General features: G+C 40.7%; 1 protein-coding gene across 2 annotated transcripts in view; it reads left to right on the top strand.

The window, feature by feature from the left end:
• Positions 1-4279: 4279 nt before the first annotated feature.
• Positions 4280-20214, top strand: part of Gucy1a1 (guanylate cyclase 1 soluble subunit alpha 1) — a 53001-nt gene continuing 37066 nt past the window's right edge. The window contains exon 1 of one of the 2 annotated variants that reach the window (XM_051157344.1): positions 4280-4489. The gene's annotated coding sequence lies outside the window, so the exon portion shown is untranslated. Of the gene's footprint in view, positions 4490-4823; positions 4928-20214 lie in introns of those variants that run through there. The other variant, XM_051157346.1, reaches the window with a different exon arrangement.

Raw genomic sequence — 20214 nt, 5'->3', positions numbered from 1 at the left:
GAAGTCAGGGTATATAGCGTCCATTTGCATGTCAGTTCCCAAAGCCGGTGCACTTTAAGTTGTCCTCATGGATGGATAGTGCACTAAGTAGCACTAAGTCCCTCAAGATCTATAACATATTTCCTTCTCAAACTCACATACACAGGGGAAAACTAGTGTCAACGTAATCTATCAGGGCTCAAATATTGGCAAGATATCCAATGTAACTATGGCTTTAAGATAAATTAAGCATTTACAGAGTTTTTATATTTATAGATTTAATTTCCCAACTTCAGAATTCATCAGATACACCAATGTTCCAAAAGTAAAAAATATATATATTTAATTTTACCCAAACAATTAGTATAATGCATCTTTTGGAATGTGAATAGAGGGGCTTGAAAAGTTCTCAGCAAATAGAAGAGCTTACAGGGCAGGGAGATGACTGCCTTAAGACTATTGCTATCACGAGGACATGAGTTCAAATCCCAAGAACCCACATATAAAACATGAATAGGGCTCTCACTGGAAATTGGTGGCTACTGACTTAGCTCCAGTTTCTGTTAAAGTCCTTATCTCAGGGGAATAAAGTACACAGCAACAGGACAGGGTACCCAATGTCCTCCTCTGGTCTCTGTGGACGTGCACATACACTTCAACCAAATGGTAATATCTCTCTCTCTCTCTCTCTCTCTCTTGCTCTCTCTCCTCTCTTGTTCCCTTCCTCCATCCCTCCTTTCCTCCCTCCCTCCTTTCCTCCCTCCCTCCTTTCCTCCCTCCCTCCTTTCCTCCCTCCCTCTTTCCCTTTTTTCATGCACACACTAAAACATACATAAACAGGGGGTTTAAATCATCTATTTCCATGTTGCTTAACAGTCCTTGCTTCAGTCTGCCTTTCTCACATACTTCAACAGAAACAAAGAGAAACAAGAAACAAGGCTGCAGCATCAAGGCCCAGCTGAGAAATCTCTGCTAAGCGTACAAATTGTTATTACCACAAATGTATTCGGTGCACCTTGCTGAGCTTGCTACCACTATGTAGAAGGAGGGGAGGGGATTGTTCCCTGAAGTTTCCCATAACACCTAACTCACTTCCGTTTCCACCCACAATGTTAATGTTCATTTTAGTTTTTCCATCCAACCTCTGTTCCTAATGATTTATGTATTCTTGAACAGGACAATTTTAATTCCACCATTATTCTTACCTGAGATTGCTGTCTATTGAAATGATTATAAACAAAAAGCTAACTCCAAAAATCATGCAGCCTTTGCTATTGCCCAGTTCCAGAGGCACATTTTTAGATATTCTTTCAATCACTTCCCACTTCCCATGCTATCAAAATGCTCTATGAATTTCCTGTTTGTTGCCATAACAAATAACTCCCAATAGTGCTTTTAAAAGCCTTCAGTTTGTAACTTTCACAGAAGTCGGAACTGAGTTTGACTACACTGAAACCAGGGTAGCAAGGGGGCAGCTTTCTTTTCTGAACAATCTAAGATAAAAATAACCTCCTCTTATCCCCCTTTGGAGGCAGCAAGCATCCCACCCTTCCCCGTTCTCAAGGCTGGAAACTGCAATGTGAAGCCTCTCTCTCACGCTCTCACTCCAGCTGTCTGACTCTGACACTGACCTTCTGTCTCTTTTCTTTTAGAAGGATCCTTATAATTACTCTAGGCCCATACAGATACTATGGTATAATTTCATCTGCATCCTTCATTTCCTTTTCATTTTATTTTCTATTTTTAAAGTAAAATCACTGTCATAGTCTTTTGTGGTTCATCAAGAGAAACTACAGAAACCACACAAAACCCATAAGACTAACATTTTAAAATAAATAGCAGATCACTCAAGGAATTAGAAAGGGTATTTAAAAATCCTGGAGTCCGATGAAAATGAGAGTGCAACCTAACTGAATCTCTGGGACATGGCCAAGGCCACACTGAGTGGAATCTTAATAGCTATGAGAGAAAGGCGGAGGGGGGGAGGGGGAGGGAAATCAAATAAATAACCTAAAGGTACAGCTCAAGGCTCTTGAAAAGCTACAAGAAATCAATCCCAAGTCCAGTAGATGGCAAGAAATAACTGGATAGGGAAGAAATGGAAATAGGATTAGGAATGAAACAGAGACTAAAGGAGGAAAACACAGAATCAACCAGACAAGAGAGAGTTGGTTCTTTGTAAAAGTCAGTAGGATTGGCAAACCATTAGCCAATCTGCCTAGAAAGGAAGAAAACACAAGGCAGCAAAATTAGAGGGGAGAATAGTGTCCCGATCACAGACTCAAGTACAACTCAGCACTAAGTTAGGGGACATTTTGAAAACATAAGCTTCTCAAAGGCTCAAAACCCTAGAATACTTTGGTGAACTTTTAGCATATTATCAATCAAAATTAAAGCCAGAGTATACAAATAACTGAACAGACCCATGACAAGCAATGAAATTGGAATTAATAAGGTTTCCCCTCACAGGAAAGCTCAGGATCAGATTATGATTCTTTCTTCTTTCAAAATTTTTTTTAAATTAAAACTTCATTATAAAGAACTTGGGGGTGGGGAATGCAGCAAACCTAGGTTAGGTCATCACAACGACAGGAACAGCCAGTTGAAACTGTGAAACTGTGAAGCTTCACAAAGATGTTATGCTTTCACCGGAGAATATAGTTTATGTACTTACTGAGGGTAATGGGTCTACCTAAATTGTTTACATTCTCTGAAAGTGACCAGGATGTTACAGAAGACTTGGTTTGCACTGAAAAACTGCCCTTGTCTGCATTATACTGTTAAGGCTTTTCCTATTCTCAGTGGAGTGAAGGCAAGTAGGCTTTAACCTACACACTGGCCCTAAGTCAGAACAGACCTGAAGATGCTGTACCGTTCAGCTGCCCCTTCTCTGCTCAGCCTGATCCTGTCTCAGAAAGGAGGGACGACGGGAAAGAGGCTTGTCGGTGTGGAAAGATAGCATCAAGCGTCTTAATATGAACCTCCCAGCATTGCAGAGACAATATCCTGTGCCCTCTGCATCTTCCTACACTTTCCTTTACTCAGTTTAATTTCTGACCTTTAACTTCTACACCATCCAATCAGTCCTGTTTTCTGGCCACTGGGGCCCCACTTTTCCACCTCTTCATGGACTTTCCTTTGTTTCCTTTGCTAGCTGCCAGTTCCTTCCACACCATCTTTCTCCAAAAATTAAAGGACCCTTCGAGATCCAAAACTGTCCGCATTATTCCAAAAACATTTTATCTGTCCCAGCAGTGTTTCTTTTTCTCTGAATGTTTATATTACTTTATTTACTTTAAAACTAAAAGGGGTGGCTCCTTTTTATTATGAGTTATATTTTTGTTTCTTTTTGGGTCTTAAGTTCAAAGTTGTCTGAGGATAGAGATTGCTCTACTGATCTAAGATTAGGTCACAAATTAATCTGGGGGTAAGATAAGTTTATGAGATGGCAAGAAAATAACAGCAAAGACTAAACTGTAAACAACAAAGCAACTATGAGGTTCTGTTGGACCTTAAGGTTAAAGTTTCCCTGGTTCCTGCAGCTGTCCTGATGTTTCTGACTAATTCTGTTTCTGTCCACTTCCATCCTTTCTTTACGCTGAGTCTTACTGGTGCTGTCTATGGCGTAGGCGAAACTGAAGGAAACATTTTCATATGCGGGGAGCCTCAGTGGGACCAATGCAGGTGATGAGTCAGGAAGCAGGTATGTCAGGAAACTCTCAAGAACTATTTGTCTCAGACTTCGTGGAGTTGAAGGATTGAAAAGACACCAGGAGTAATTGGACGTGTGTGTGTGTGTGTGTGTGTGTGTGTGTGTGTGTGTGTGTGTGTGTCACGCACATGTGCATGACTAATGATTAAAAAAATAAAACAACAATTCACACATACTTGTATTAACAGCAAATAGAATTGAATGTAGTGAACCAAATAGAGATAAGACCTTACTCAAAAGAAATGACATTTCTGTGACCACAAAATTATCTTCGCAGTAAGTAGATTGACCTCAAACCTAAAAGCCAGGCCAGGAAAGCCAACCAAGGAGAGAGAAACTTCCCCTACAGAGTTGGAGTCTCAAATTACAGAAACTACAGTTGCTCTGTACCGATTTGTACTAGAGAAAATGTTTTTGTTTTGTTTTGTTTTTTAATATGCCAACTTTTCCTAGAGTCTCTCCTTTGTTTTCTCTTTCTTGTTTCCTTCCCTGAAGTTTGTGTGTGTGTGTGTGTGTGTGTGTGTGTGTGTGTGTGTGTGTGTGTGTGTGTGTGTCTTTGGTGGTTTGGAGGGTGGCGATTGGGCAGGGAGCAGGACTCAGTTCTCCAGCTGAGCCTGGGAAGAGTGGGAGGGACTCAGAGCAGCTAGTTTCTCACACACAGCCTTCCAGGCAGTCTTCCTCCAGTGCCTGCCCGCCCCGACCCCAAGGCTAAGAGCAGCAGTGCACAGCCTGGGGAGCCAGCGGAGGAGGAGGGACACCTGCAGCCCGGTGCCCTTGGTCTCGCGTGACCGCGCCATGGTAGGTTTGCTCAGCTACTTGCTTTTCTAGTGTTTGGGGGCTGGAGAAGGGAAGAGGCATGGCACAGAAATGTGGAAAGATGTCCTGTGCAGTAGGGAAGAGACACCGGAGAATTCTTTGAGTCATGGCAGGGAGAAACAAAGGCGAGAAGCGACTGTTTCCAGCAATGTGGGGGGACCAGGCTGTGAGGGTGTTCCGTGGATCCCGCCGCGCCCATAGAGCAGGTTGACAGAACGCGCCGGGTATGTGAGCGGCGTGGCCTTGAGTGCCCTGCGGGAACCCGCGCGGGGACCGACAGGTGCGATCCAGTGTTGCCTCTTAGTCCAGAGCCAGTGCAGCTGCCCTTCTTCTGAGATCCACTGCGGTCTTGCTGTGCAGAGTGTGCTTGGCAGCTCCAGGAGGTCGCGAACGTGGTCCCCCAGGTCTGGAAGCCACTGAGTAAGTGATAGCGCCCTCGCCAGCCGGGACTCCCCGGGCACGCAGCCCTCTTCTTAGTCCTGGCAGAATCCTTTCCCACGCCCTACCGGGATCTTGCTCAGCCCTGGGAAGCAAAATCACGGCGGGACTGCGGTCCAAAGGCTCTGTGGGCCCGCAGTGGGGACCTGCAAGGAGTGGGGAACTTGTTCTCCTGGCCCGTGCTGCCAGCCCTGAGCAGCTGGGTGGCCTGCCTCACCCAGCAGCAACACAGGGACTCCCTGAATCTAAAGCTTGTGGCCTCATCCTGGTTTTCCCCTTCTCAGACTGGGCAAGCTGTTTAAAGCCCCAGAGAATAAACAAACTGGAAACTTCCAGCCTCTGCTGGGGCCACTGCAAAGGTGCAGGAGCCTAACTGCTCATTAGCAGCCTTTCTCTTGTTGTTATTGACTGGGATAAGCTGAAAGGCATGGCCAGGCATCACTACAGTCTCCTGGGCCTATCTGAGTGGGCAGCCTGTCCTGGGTCCTCAGAGTTGCCTCTAAGTGACTTTTGTGTGGGGGGGTGGGGTGAGGTGGGGTGGAGTGGGGTGGGGGGTCTGCCTTGCAGTGTGGTCACATGATCCCTGGGGATTTTGCTTTGGGGGACTCACAGAGTTGTTCCTTCCTTTTACATTTGATAAACAGTTTTCAGTTTACATCATCCGAGGCAAACCAAAGCCTTCTTCAGCTCACTCACAGAAGTGGTTAGTGACATATTGAAGGCTTTCTGGGTTTAAAGGAAGATAGATTGCTTCAGTTAATTTTTTCATAGTGGTTTTTTAGGTTAGTACATCTACCAGTGATTCTTGTCTGTATTCGGACTAGCACCAGGCTTAGTAGGAGCAGCATTCATCTTTCTGTTGCACGCACATGGAGACAGTTAAAGACACGCAGTTTTGTGTCTTGGTTCATAATGTAGCAACTATCTGTTGTTTTCCCTAAACTGGTGACTTTTTTCCTTCAGGAAGGATCCTGTCAGGTGCTTTCTTTTGAAGAGCAGTGGTAATCAAGGGTGCCAAAGGATGACAACACGAAACCCTCTAGAGTTCTGAAGCATTCTAGGATGCTCGCTGCTTTGGTTCAGTCATTAAATAGTCCGGTCTATGGATCTATTTGAGCGATTTTGTAGTCATAGAAGTTATAACAAAATATTTGAGCTGTTGCATTTTTAGGGGATAGAATGAACTCTTAAGCAGAGAAATTTTGGACACGATAGGAAAATGACCATCGGAGTTAAAATCTGTAAGCAGAACATTTTTCTGATCCAAATACTAGCCTCTGTACATAAAGTATGCAGACATGGACTAGGAAAAGACCGCAAGAATAGTGCTACAATAATTAAACATTTTAAATGCTGGTGAGGTGGTGGAGGGAGAAGAGTCTGTATAAATTACCCGGGGAAATGTAAACTTGGGAAGCTACTATGGAAATCAGGATGGAGGTTCCTCAAAATATCTAAAAATAGAAATACCACATGATCCAGCTATACTCCTTCGGGTATACACAAGGAAGATTTTGTGTCGGCACACAACAGAGATATTTAGTAGTCACAATAGGCAATATATCGAGCCAGTCTAGTGCCCAGCAACAAGTGAATTAATAAAGACAACATGGGGCAGATGCATGACGGTATGTACACATCTATTCCTCTGTAGAGAGGAATGAAAGTATGGTATTTGCAGGGAATGGGTGGAACTGCACATCACTCACAAAGAAATAAGACTGACAAAAAGCTTTTAATCTCATATGCAGAATCTAGAAATATATATATAAAATATATATATATACATATATATATATATACATATACGAAAAGGAAGGAAGGAAGCTAAAGGGAGGAGGGATTGGAGACAAAGAAGGGCAGTTGAATATATGAAATGTGAACTACAAGGAGAAACGATTTTGAGGAAAGATAAGACTAACAAGTTGGGGAGGGCAGGGAGCAAATGAGTACAAAGTATAGTGTAATAATGCATATCTATGAAAATGTCACAATAAAATGCCCTACTTTGCAAACCAAATAAGATGCATCAATAAAAGAAGAAAATCCGTAAGAAATATTCTCCTAAGTGCAGAAAATCCGTAAGAAATACTCTCCTAAGTGCATCGTTATATCACTTAGCAAGATTAATTCTGTGAAGTTTACTTGATGAAATATGTGATGCATAGATGGGTAGATTTTGTTTCTACTTGCACTGTAATATCATTCCCAGTTTATGGCAGAAAATAAAAATACTTTTCTCTCATTGAAATCCACCAAAATTAAAGTAGTTTTGCTTGGTATAGTGCCTCAGAATGCATTACAATGTAGAAAGCCTCAGGAAGACCCTGTTGTACATGTTCAGGTAAAGTACATGATTTTCTTCTGCCAGTTGGGAATGAGGAAAGGAACGTGAAGCTATGATTTATATCCACCAGTAGGAAAGAATTCACAGAACTTAAGGCTGGTGTCTCATAACTATCGCTTATTAGATAATCTTGTTTCAAGACATTCTGAAAAGTTGTTTTAGTGTAGACTTCACTACAAGCTTAAGTAATGACACTAAAATTATGCTGTTATGAGTAATAGATCAGTAGAATACTTAGAGGATTAAAATTTCAATAATTTGTCATAGATATGTTCAGACTTAAAAAAAAAAAAAAAACCTCTTTTATTGAACAATTGAAACCATCTAACACTGGGTTGTATTAGAAACCATGAAAGAAACATGAATTTTTTTATTTGCATTTGCTAGCACAAGTGAGGATGTATATGGGAGAAGAGAGAATACTGAGTTTGTTCACAAGTTTCTTTAAGATAGCATTATGTGTTTCCCCCAAATCTCTAGTGAATCCTTAAGAAATAAATACCAAATTAGCTTTAAGACTGAATCTCCTTTCATGAGAGGAAATGGAAAAGTAGAGTAATATTTGGACAAAAGAAACCAAAATCTGTTACTGATGGGAAATAAATTGTAGTAAGTGGTGTTTTAGAATTACTTTTATGCAGAGGGGAATTTTTTGCTTTCCTTTGCTTTGCGAGAATACTCAACTGATATGAAACTATTTTATGCCACTTGATTAGAGCTATTTACCCAAGAGATTTCCCCCAGGCATTCTATTTATTACATTTGCACACATTTGTAGAAGGAAGTGGCTCTCACTCTAACACAGGCATAATGACAGTCCTTTCCAGGCCATCTTGGTCTAGCCTCTGTTGAGTGTCCGGGCAGCAGCAGTTCCTTTAGCTATCACTGTCTTACCCTGGTACAAGAGTGTTCAGCAATCTTGAGTTCTCTGTATCTTTGGATGAGTTGACTTAGTGGAGGCTGGCTGCTTTCTCCCCCATCCTGTATCACACCCGATTACTCATTTTTGTTACAATTTTTTTTTAATTTCACTTATCTAGTTTGTGGGTGTGTGTATATGCCTATGCATGCTCATACCATGGCCTGCATGTGAAAGTCAGAGGTGGAGGATAACTCTAAGCTATCTGGTCATCTCCTACTATGTGTGTCCAGGGTTCAAACTCAGGACCTCAGTCATTGTGTCAAGAAGTTTAGCCTACTGAGTCATCTCATGAGCTCTTTTCTTCTTTAAGTTTCTTCAGAATGTTTTTGAAATACTTTACCTATTTTATATATATTTTTCCTCTCTGTGAGCCTAGGCTTGCAGGCTTCCACTTCCTCTAACCCAGCACTCTAACAGAAAACAAACCAGTTGTTTTCAGGGATAAAATGAGCTTGGATCCAGGTGCATCTTCATCACACAATGAGAGAACAATACTTATTAAAATTGATGAGGATCTCAGCCATGATTTCTTTGCTACAGAAACGTGATTGTTGGTGCCCGTAAGTTTCCTTGTCACCATGCTTTCCACCTAGTATTAATCTTTTATTAAAACAAACCTTCCTTTTTATAAAATGGAAACCAGCTCTGACTCCCTTACCAACTACTCCTACATAGTAAGGATTAGCAGGAGATGGGGGTGGAAAGGAAGCTAGGTAAACTCCCACATTAACCCTAAGGCCACCCTAGCTTTTCATCCCTTTCCATTCTTCCACAGGACACTGCAGGTGTCTGTTTCGATGTCTCTACCTCTGGGCAATCTTAGCTCTCTGGATTCTCAATAACTTGCAGGCTGTATCTAACTAGCTGAACATTGCTGGTACTGAGTTAAGGTGTTTTGTGTCTGATACCTCTAGTTATATTATTCAAGAACACCATGCAAAACACGATACTTGTTGTGGGAGAAGTCTGGTAGATGCTACGAGTGTGGTGTCACTCATGCTAGTGCCCTTCTGTGTTGTTATATAGGCTTTTCAGCTTATTCAGGGCTTCATTCAGTGCTTACTAATGTGATTGGTCTATATTTAGCTCCTCTACTATCTTAAAAGACCATCAATTCCATCATCACTCATGGATCTTATCACTTTAAACCTCAACTAAAACCTCTTGGAGGCCCATAGTCTTTTTTGAGCAAATCCTTCTGTCCTTCCAAAAACTTTACTAACTTAAACCTACTTGACATCTTTCTCTCCATTTTGTTCTCCATTTCTACCAGTTTCTTATTTGTACAAAGCCATTTTAGGCTCTAATTTCAGCTATTCTCAACTCTCAGATCTCTTCCCAAAGACCCAACAGACTCTTTCAGCTTCTGTGGCATGTCTGTTTTCAAGCCTTCCTTGCTATGGCCTTGGCTAGAAGAGTAGTTCAGACACCCCTTTGCTTGGTCACCAGCTGGCCTGTTCTACCTCTAGATTAATGGACACTTAATGGATATCATTGATTTTTTTTTTAAATATTGACAAGGCTGTAAAGTTAGTTTTTCTTCTTGATTTATTCTGTACCAATTACCCACACCTCATACATGTTCTAGGATTTTATCAGTTTTCTATTCAGACCATCCCAAGTCTTCATTCTTAGCAGGTGATCATATTTCCTAATTAATTTAAAAAGATGAGGTCACTTTTGACAAATCCTTGTAAGGCTCTTGTGAGCTGGTCTTTCTTTGGTAGGCTGGTTTTGAACAAATGCATCAAGTGACATATTCCTTTGGTTTATTTCTTTACATTTGCCCTTTGGGTAAAATTCTCTTACATATAAACACCTTCTATAATTTCTGAGGTACTACTCATTGATTCTATTCATATTGGAAAGCGAGGAGAGACTCTTCTCTATAGAGAATTTTCTCCTTTCAATGAGCGTCAAGCTTTGCATAAAGTGTAGTCCTTACAGCTGAGCACACACATGTGTGAAGGCTGTCTGGATGCTGTCAGGTGTACAGGTTCATCTCCACTGGATGCTGTAGTGGACATCAATGTATCCTTTCCTCAGTTTCTCATTCCTTTCCAGTCTTCCTTCATCTCTTCTTTCTTTTGTTCTATCTTTTTTTTTTTTTTTGCATTCTTACCACACAGTTGAATCCCACATAATTGTTTGTACAAATACATTATTCCCCCCACCCCAATTTTATGTTTGGACCTCTGATTTGGACTTGAAATTCCAATCTTCCCATTTCTGAGTACCCGGAGCTTGTATTAGAGGAGGTTTGCTAGCACACCTGGTTTAATTTAGGATTTAAACAAATACTTAGTACAATTATATTTAACTTTTGTTTTTACCTTATTGTTTCGGAAAGTCAGAGTCTCTTAGGCCTTGAATTTGATAATACAGAATAAACATCTCTCACCACAGAGGCATTGGCAGACTTTATCAGTACGTAGTCTAAGTGACTGCAGAATGATGAGCTGAACGGACCTTTAACGTGGTCCCAGGACCCTTCCCTCTGTCTCAGGGTCATCAGCAAAGCCATCCTCTTCAGGTTATGTCCTTCAGTCTCATGCCTTTCTTGCTGGGAGTTTACATTCTTTGTGTGATCACAGAGTTTCCTGGTACAGACTAGACCTTGTCAGGTTCCTGGCTCGAATCTGTTTCCACTTTCTGAAGAACTGATACTAAGTTAACCTTATCAAAAAACAGAAGGGGCAACCCTGCCTTCATTTGTAATGACCTGGTAACAACACATCACAGTTTTAGGGCTTAAGCAGCATGATTTTAAGAGTCTTTTGGAATTGTGCCTGCTGTTAATGCCCACTTTTCTGGGCAGGAGTTAGTGGAATGTACTCGCTGGGTTGAAAACTGAGGTACTGGCTGGATTTCTTCTTGTCTGTTAACCCATTACTTCATACCTTTTCCCTCCCTGCCCACCTTCCTCCCTCTCTTTCCTCTTCCCTTCTTCCCTCTTTCCCTCCCTTTGGTTCCCTTTCTACTTTGAGACATGATCTTCTGATATAGTTCAGTGTGACCTAGAACTCCTCTGCCTTAGCTGCACCACTCAAACTTACCATCATCGTAGTTGTGAAAGTTATTTGGAGAATTTCATTTTCCTATCCACAAATGTTGTTGGTGCTCTGCAGTGTGATTTCTTCCTTTGGTTGGACTTAAACTCATTAAAAGGTTTTTATAGCATCTTACAAGCTGGACAATATATTTATTCTACTTTCTGTTTCAATATTACTGATTTGGGGGCGCTGGGGGCAGGAAAGGAACAGTAGTGACACGGATCTAGAGTCACACAGACTGAGGATTTGACCTTCTTTGTCTCCTTGAAGGCAGAACACTTTCCCCACATCTAATTAAAATGCCATCATTACTGTTTTATCTATCAATCAGTAGTGGGAATCAAAAGACATTTTTGTTATCCTAAGTTTTAAAAGCTTCAGTTTGTCTCATGCTTTGTAATTTACCCTTCTCAGAGGACCGGCGGCTCTTTTGTTCCTCTCTCAATAAAGTTTATTACAGATTATACTTGTCACTAGGGAGACACAACCAAGTTGATGACACAGTCCTTGATTGGAAGGAATTTAAAGTCTGCACAAGGCAGCTAGCAAAAGCAAGAAATAGTCTCCAAATTATACATGTCAGCCCTTAACAAGAAGCTTGATATGCCTGTGGCAGTTTTAATAGGTTCTCAAGAACTGAGAAGGGAGACAGTTCTGCAGTGGAAAAAAAAAAAAAAAACTGAGGAATGAGTTCCAAGGACAATCTAGGACAAGGGCAGGGTATTGGGTTCCACAGAACCCACGGGGTTCATACTTTCGAGTAGCGGGGAGTGTCAGACAGGGGAGTAGCCCAGACAGTCTGCAAATCACAGCTCATTTTCTTTTGAGACATGGGTTTACTCTGACTGGCCTAGCCCTAGCTCATGCCTCAGTCTTTAGAGTTGCTACAGCTGTGCACTCTTGCCTGGTATAACTACTTCCTTAGGGAAAGCATTACCGCTTACTCTGCCATGCTATTTACTTTTCTTCTTGCTCTAATATTGGGAGAGCCACTCTGGCTTGTTCTTTAAACTACAGATTCAGTTTCCCTCATCTTCCAATTCTGAAGTGAATGTCTTGTTGCACATTTGCGCAGCACCCAGCACGTTGCCTGTATGTTCTCTTACTATTTTGTGATTGTATTCAGAATTGTCCTTTCCCACCAGGATGATTTGGCCAGGGGGTGTTAACCTGAGTCCCCATTTTGTGCACAGACGTCTAGAAGTACTGAATGTCACAAGTACACAGTAAAATGTGTCCCATGCTGTGGTCTGCCTGGAGCAATGAGATTATCTCAGAGCACATTTGTGCAAAGCATTCAAGATAAAGAGGGATTAGATCATAAGACCAGGATGTTAGGCAGAGTTTTTGCTTTATTAGGTGATGCTGAGCTGTGTTATGCTTTTTTGTTTTTTAGAGTTGGGACATGGGTGTAAGGTATACATATCAGTTCTGACTGCACATTGAAAAGTCAATTCTAGTCATTCACAGGTCAAATTTTATTTGAGGACTTAATCATAAAATTACCTGATATCCTTACATTGTGTTTTGGTCCACTTACAGTACTATAAGAAATGGTCATAGGGAGTCCAAAGATTTCTCAGTCCAAATAACATCCTGTTGGGACTAAGTTATGAATCAGTGATGGGGATGCCTTGCATGATGTTATGTGTCTTCATAATAGTAAAAATCTTACAACTTGAATTCCTCATGATTGTGTAGATGATGTTTATTTTCCTAGTCTAAGATGCATGCACATGCACACACACACACACATACACACTGAAATTGTTAGCTTCAGTCTTCAGTGGTCAGTCAATACACTGTAACTTCAGATATGCTTTTTTACAAGCAGTTGAATGAAGTTTGGTCCATTAATAGTAATATAATCTTATCTATGCTTTTTATTTTTGTGGTTATAATTTATAAGAATGTTAAGTAGAAGATTCCAGAAATAAATAATCCCTGTTTTCTTATAACTTTTATGTCAATTTATTATTGTAGATTTTGTTATAACATTATTTTCTAAACTCTTTCTGGGCTTAATTTAGAAATTGTATGCTATCATAGATATGCATGTACACACAGTAAAAATAGCACACCTTGTACCAATTTGGTTTGAGAGCATTCACAATTTCAAGAATCTAAGAGATCTCTTGAAATGGGTCCCTGACAACCAAGGGAATTGTAGTATTGAACTGATAAAGCGCTGATCAGGGGCTTTCAGTATTTCATCAGCAGAGGTATCTGTGCACCTGTACATCTGTCACCATGCAGCTTCATAAAAGTATCTGCATGCGTGAGTCATTTCCAAGGCTGCACACACAGCATGGAAGGAGGTCAGGATAGGTGGAGTAAATTATCAGCACCAGAGATGTCAAAATTTAAAGTTCTCCACATGATGTTCCTTTTGTTCTATTCTTGTTTGAGACAGTCCATCCCTAAGTTGCCCAGGCTAGCCTCCAACACACTCTGTAATCCCACCCTCCCCCGACGCTGCCTTGCACTCAGTATTCTCATGCCTTGGTTTCTCCAATGCTAGGATATCACACCATAGCTAACTTAAACAAGACATCCTTACATTGGATTGGTTATATATGCTTGTAAATGTGGTTAGTACAGGGCAGGTTTTTTCTTTTTAAATGTTTTGAAAGGTTTGCAGTCATTAATTATAGGCGGCACTCCTCCTTGCCTGTTTGTATGCCAAATAGTAATTGAATGTGGCCCAGCATCTATTTCTGAGTCCTTTTCTGGTGAATGGCTTCAGAGTAATTTTCATGCTCTAGCGGAGTTGCCTTATGCTAAACATTCTGCAGTGTTTGGGAGACAGTGGTGGTGTTTCCTCATCAAGTTTGTATCTTATGTGAAAAGCAAAGCATCCTAACTGAAGCCTCTGCATCTTCTCTTCTTCATGCTCATCCTAAGGCTGTGAGTTCCTAAGCCAGGCATGGTGGCACACGCCTTTAATCCCAGCACTTGGGAGGCAGAGGCAAGCAGATTGCTGTGAGTTTGAGGCCAGCCTGGTCTACAAAGCGAGTCCAGGACAGCAAAGGCTACACAGAGAAATCTTGTCTCAAAAAAAAAAAAAAAAAAAAAGGCTGTGAATTCCTTTTGACTTAAACCTTGTCAGTATGGCCAAAAGCAAGGCCGTATATGGGGTTATTCTCAGCCTATCCTTCACCCAAGTTTCTGCCCTCCTGGTCCTGCCCTAAGCTTTAAGATCCTTTGGGTGGATGTGGTCTTTTCTATTGTGCCTCTAGCCTTCCACAGGAAAGTGTTAATCCAGTACAACTTTGCTTGCTTAATAGCAATTTCTGACTGCCTTCCGTGAAGAACCTGGCATGTGGGCAAAGGCTGTTAAAATAAAAGGAAAGTTAAGGAAAACAAAACAAAAAAAGATCCAGCATGTGGCGCATAGATAAAAAAGGCAGGCCCAGTTAGGGTGTGCTGCACAACAGGATGCCCACTCAGCCGGAAGGTGGTCAGAAAAGTGACTTCACTTTGTTGTGACCTATGCGCTGTCTTCATTATTGAGAATGGGTAGGATATTTTTTCATCGCCAGCAGTTTGAAACTTTGAATATCTAAATAAAACCACAATAAATCAGCTTAGGCACTTCTATCACATAGAGGAAAGTGTTTTATTTCATAGTGGAAATTACTAGCCTTTGGGGCCAGTCTGGCTTTACACAGTACATTTTTTATGTAGCTATAATTGTGTTAACCCTCCTCGATTAGTGACACTTGGTTCAGTGAACACTAATCTCAAGTTTTGGTTGTGTGCCTCACACTTAGCACCATTTTGTATGGGACTAAAGTCCACCTGCTCAAGAGGTCAAGCTTAGGTCACCTAACAGGCACCCTGCTCTCACTGTAGGCTTGCCTCCTCTTTCCTCTTCAGTCAGCCATTCACCTCAGCTGTGAGTTTTCACCACATTCTTCTTTCTGTCTACGTCTTGTATTTGGCCCCCTCACAACATGATTTCTCTATTCCATTGTCTCCTGCTTGTTTTACAAAGCCGTGCTTGTGTGTGTCTTCAGAAAGAGATGCACGTTTTGATGTAAGCTCGTCACCTTCACAACCTGCCATGACACACTCTCTCACACTGAACTGAACTTGTGTGGCCTTAGCCTCCACATGCAATCTTTGCTTTAAGGGAATGGAGCTGGGTTTTGTTCTACATTTCTAAAACTCTGTTCCTGAGAATGCAACAATAACTGGCTGAGAAATACTGTTGGGGTCCAGGATCGAATGAACAAATAGATAGTAAGGAAAGAATTTGCAAGTGAAGGAACCGATGGAAAAGCCTAAGGGAAGAATAGATAGAGATGGAGTCAAATAAAGGTCCTAAAGAGAGGATGGCACTATGGAGCCTAGAACATTATGGGGATATGTGCTTCAGAGTGGAAAGTGTCACCATGTGTGATGAAAATGCATTCAGAGACACTGAGTTATTGCGGCACTTAACTGCCATGCTAGTGTCATCCACAAGATTAAAGATGCATAAACTTGGAGCACACAATATCTAAGTAGTGTCTATAAATTTGGTAAAAAGAATCCACAGTCATGTTATATGGCTATTTGAAATAAAAAGCCAGGTGCTTTTATTATTGAACAAATGAAGATCATTTTCTTGGAATTATATGGAAAAATAAACCAATGTTACACTGATACATATATAAAAGGAGTCTTTTAGTGTGTAGTATCACACATTGGAGTTTCGTACATTACGGGTATGACACTCAAATTAAGATATGATACTTTCCTAAGAGCCGCTTTGCAGTGTGGGCTATGAGAATCTCAGGACCCTAAACTCTGCTATGTTCTCTGAACCATCCTGCTCAAATGACATCACATGTCTCTGTCATGTATCAGGCTGGTCCATCAGTAACTACAAATATATTGAAAATTTCAGACACTGCACATGGCAATATGACTCATTACTTAGCATCAAAGAGCTCCCTTGATTATGCCATTGTGGCCTCAGGAGGCACTTTATTTTTTTAATCTTTTAAATTGTTTTGGTTTTTTGAGACAGGGTTTCTCTCTGTCGCCTTGGCTGTCCTAGACTTGCTTTGTAGACCAGGCTGGCCTTGAACTCACAGCAATCAGCCTGCCTCTGCCTCCCGAGTGCTGGGATTAAAGGTGTGCACCACCACACGTGGCTTCAGGAGGGACTTTAAGTGCTATGGAGCCATCAGTCGTGGCACATGGAGGTACTAAAGCAGCAGATGAAGGGCGTGATCAGGCTCTTCGTTCTCAGTCAAAAGTCCAACCGTCGTCATAAGACATACATAAATAGATTTCCATTAAATGAAGATAAATGTTAAACATGAAGGTAATGGCTTAAGTGAAAAGCTTAAAGTTAGGAATGTCAAAATGATTAGAAAATTCCCCCAAACAATAATGTATAGCTGCCTGTTTTGTTTACATGTTAAGTACAAGAAAAATCATGTTAATTAATGGATATTAATAAGCATTAGGTAAAGCGTATTAAGAGATTAAAGAATGTAAAGACAATCAAGAAGAACAGAAATAATGTTTTAGGTTCCATATTTTATATACAAATGACTTTGCAGTTGTCCTTTTGTGTACATGATCTCATTCACTCACAGTGATGACTTTGAAATGCATCCATTTGGTCATGTGGGCATCATCTGAGGGATATTCCCACTTATGTGTGGCTACACATTATTTTATTTATGCGTTTGTGCAGTGATGGATCTTAGAAGTACTTTCCATTTTTGGTTCTTGTAAATAAAGCTGGAGGGCTGGAGACACGGCTCAGCCAAACCTCAAATATAAGCTGGTGTGAACATTTACATATGAATCTATATTTGATATATGCTCATATTTTTCTTAAACATGTAAAATTTGAATAAAAACATCATTTCATAGGGAATGCTTAACATTTTTTAATGGAAACACCAAGTTTATTGCTGGTATTATTTGTATATCAGCAGCCTATGGGTACTTTAGTTATTTCACACTGTAAAAAAAAAAAAATAACCTTTGATGCTTTCAAACTTCATCTAGACCTGGTGGCATAGGCCTATAATTCCATCTGAAGAGGACACAGAGTCAGGACGTCCCAGCTGAAGGCCTTCCTGGGTTATTGAGTGACTGCAAGGCCAGCATGGATAATCTAGTTAGACTCAAATTAAAAATAAATAAGAGAAAAGGTTATGTTAATGGTAGACTATTTGTGAGGTCCTGAGTTTGAGCACCATTACCCCCCACCCACACACACATACACACACACACTTTCATGCATATACTTATATCCACACACTTGCGTGTGCATGTAAACACACACACACACACACACACACACACACATGAATTTTAGTCACTCTAGGGGATTATCCTGACTTACAATATTGTTGTTTACTGGATACTCATGGATCTTCTAAATGAAATATAAATCAGATCCTTGCCCATTTTTAAAACAAATTATTAATTTTTTTTAAATTGATCTGTAATGCTTTCTATATTCAAGATTCAATTCTTTCTGGTAGATATGTTGCTGATGTCTTACAAATGTCTATCCTTTAGCTAACTTAGCCCTGTCTTTCAGAGGACAAGAGTGTTTACCTCGTGCATGGTCACAAAATATTCCTTTAATATTTCTTCAAGAAGTTTCATGTTATTAGCAATTACATTTAAGTTGGTGGTACATTACAATTAATTTTTGTTAGGATAAAGCGTTAGTAAAGATCCCCTTTCCTGTGTGAATATCTAGTTGTTTCAGTGCAATTTATTAAGAAAGCTTTACTTATTGTAGTGCCTGGAAACTTCCATTGATGATACAATTTTAATATGTTTTGGATTGTATATTTGGATCTGTATATTTGTCTGATACATTGAATCTTTGTATCATCACTTTCAAACTCAAGCCCAACACATTCCTTGCTATCCCTCCTTTCCCTTTTCTCCCTTCTCTTTTCCTCTCTCACCTTCCTTTCTCTTTCTCTTTTCTTTTGTTTTCATTTTCTCCTATCTCTGAAGTCGCATCTCCCTGTGTCCTCCAGGCTGATCTCAATCTCCCTGCCCCAGTTCTATGGATAGCTGTAACTGCAGGCATACATAACTGTAGCAGACTCCTAACTGTCTAGAACATTCCAGCTTTATTGTACGTTTTTTTTTTAAGATAACAAAAATATAGAGAGTTTATTACGAGAGAGATGGGCACTCAGGTGAATCACGGTGAGCAGGTGAGCTTCGAGCACACAAACACTCAACAGTCATTTGAGTTTTCAATTATATGTAAGTAACTAATGATTTTATTTTCATTCTATTATTGATTTAGCGTTTCTGTGTCTTCGCTCCAATGTTAGTATCATTTTGGCAATTTCTACTGAAGGGCTGCCTGGGATTTTGGCAAGAATAACACTCAACCTAAAGAACACCTTAAGGAAAATTCATCTCTTAACATTATTTTTAAAATTGTCTGTCCAGTTCTTTATGCTTTCCATAATCTATTTTATCAACATTTGTAGGTAGTAAGGTCATGACCTTTCTAACACATGGTTAGACTTACTGTAAAATATTTGTATGTGTTAACGGGACAGATAATGTGTTAAGGTAACCATTTCCCCAATATTTAGTCTTAGTATGAAAGGTATGGTGGCCTTCTCTGTATCAGCCGAATGACCTGACTCCCATTATATTTTCTTCTCGATTTCATGTTTGCTTCATGGGTCAGTTCAGATTTTCTACACGACCAATTAATTTTACATGGACAGAAAATTCAGGCTTCTTTCTGGTAGTTTCTTCTTAACACCATTCCGTAGCCCTGGCCTCACAGGATTGTTGGGTAAGATGTGGCGAAAGGGAGTTGTTCTTCCTTTGCTCCTGATAACGGCAGGAAAACACTCCGTGTTTGTTTTCGCTGCTAGAGGCAGAGACGAGAGTATCTTGTGGATTTTCCTTAGCTTGACCAGCAACAATGACATTACACAGGTTCTCACAGTTAACCTTGCACTGCGTAGCAATTTATGAGGGCTATAGACAAATAAAAGAAACTTCCTCTCCTCAAAATATTTTCTTTTGAACTTGCTATTTGCCAATCAAGTTCTCACAACTGTATCAGTTAATTTCATTTCTCCTCACCTCACTTCACCTCACCTCACCTCACTGTGGCTACTCAGTTTTCTTGCTTGTCTTTGTAAATTTCTTTCCAATCTGAATTCCTGATGATGTCCTCAGACTCCTTCCACTCTTTCCACATCTATCTCTTTTAAAAAATATTTTATTTAACTTTATGTGCATTGGTGTGAGGGTATCAGATCTTGGAGTTAAAGACAGTTGTGAGCTGCCATGTGGGTGCTGGGAATTGAACCCGGGCCCATTGGAAGAGGAGGCAGTGCTCTTAACCACTGAGCCATCTCTCCAGTCCAGCTCTCTCTGTTTTAACTCGTCTCCCCTTCATGCTCATTCCCATCATACTTTGCTAATTGCTATGCCTTAGTCATCACATCATTCTTCAGTCCTTAAGCATGGCCAGTCCCAGAGTCTAAATTCAGCCATTTTCTTTCTCTCTGTGTGACATATAGGCCTTAATTAAAGTTCTGTGTTCCCTGGATTCCACTCAGGGGAGGGACACAGGTTAAAGTGTTGCTCATGAAGGGAGGTCTCCCATTTTCCAATACACCTCTCCCTAAAGATTCTGCTAACAGTCAAAAGCCACATAAACAAAAGCACAGTTGAGCAGCCATTTGGACTTTCTGTGCTCCCTCTGTTCCCACTTCCTATAACTGCGTAGCTATCTCTTCAGAGAGAACCCTGGAGTCATTGTGGTCCTCAGAGCTCCTTAGCTGCCGCCTCATGCTCATTTTAATCTCACACTATCTCTAGCAACCATCCCTTCCTGTGCATTTCCCACAGCTTCCTCCATTCGTGCATCCTCTGGGCAGTTCTTCCATGGTCCTTTGCCAGTCTTTGTGTCTAGGCCTAGTTACCTTCCCAC

This window comes from Acomys russatus, chromosome 15 (genome assembly GCF_903995435.1).
Source record: "Acomys russatus chromosome 15, mAcoRus1.1, whole genome shotgun sequence".
NCBI classification, from domain to species: Eukaryota; Metazoa; Chordata; class Mammalia; order Rodentia; family Muridae; genus Acomys; species Acomys russatus.
The sequence above is the reverse complement of the archived record's forward strand: the minus strand, read 5'-3'. Positions and strand labels throughout refer to the sequence as shown.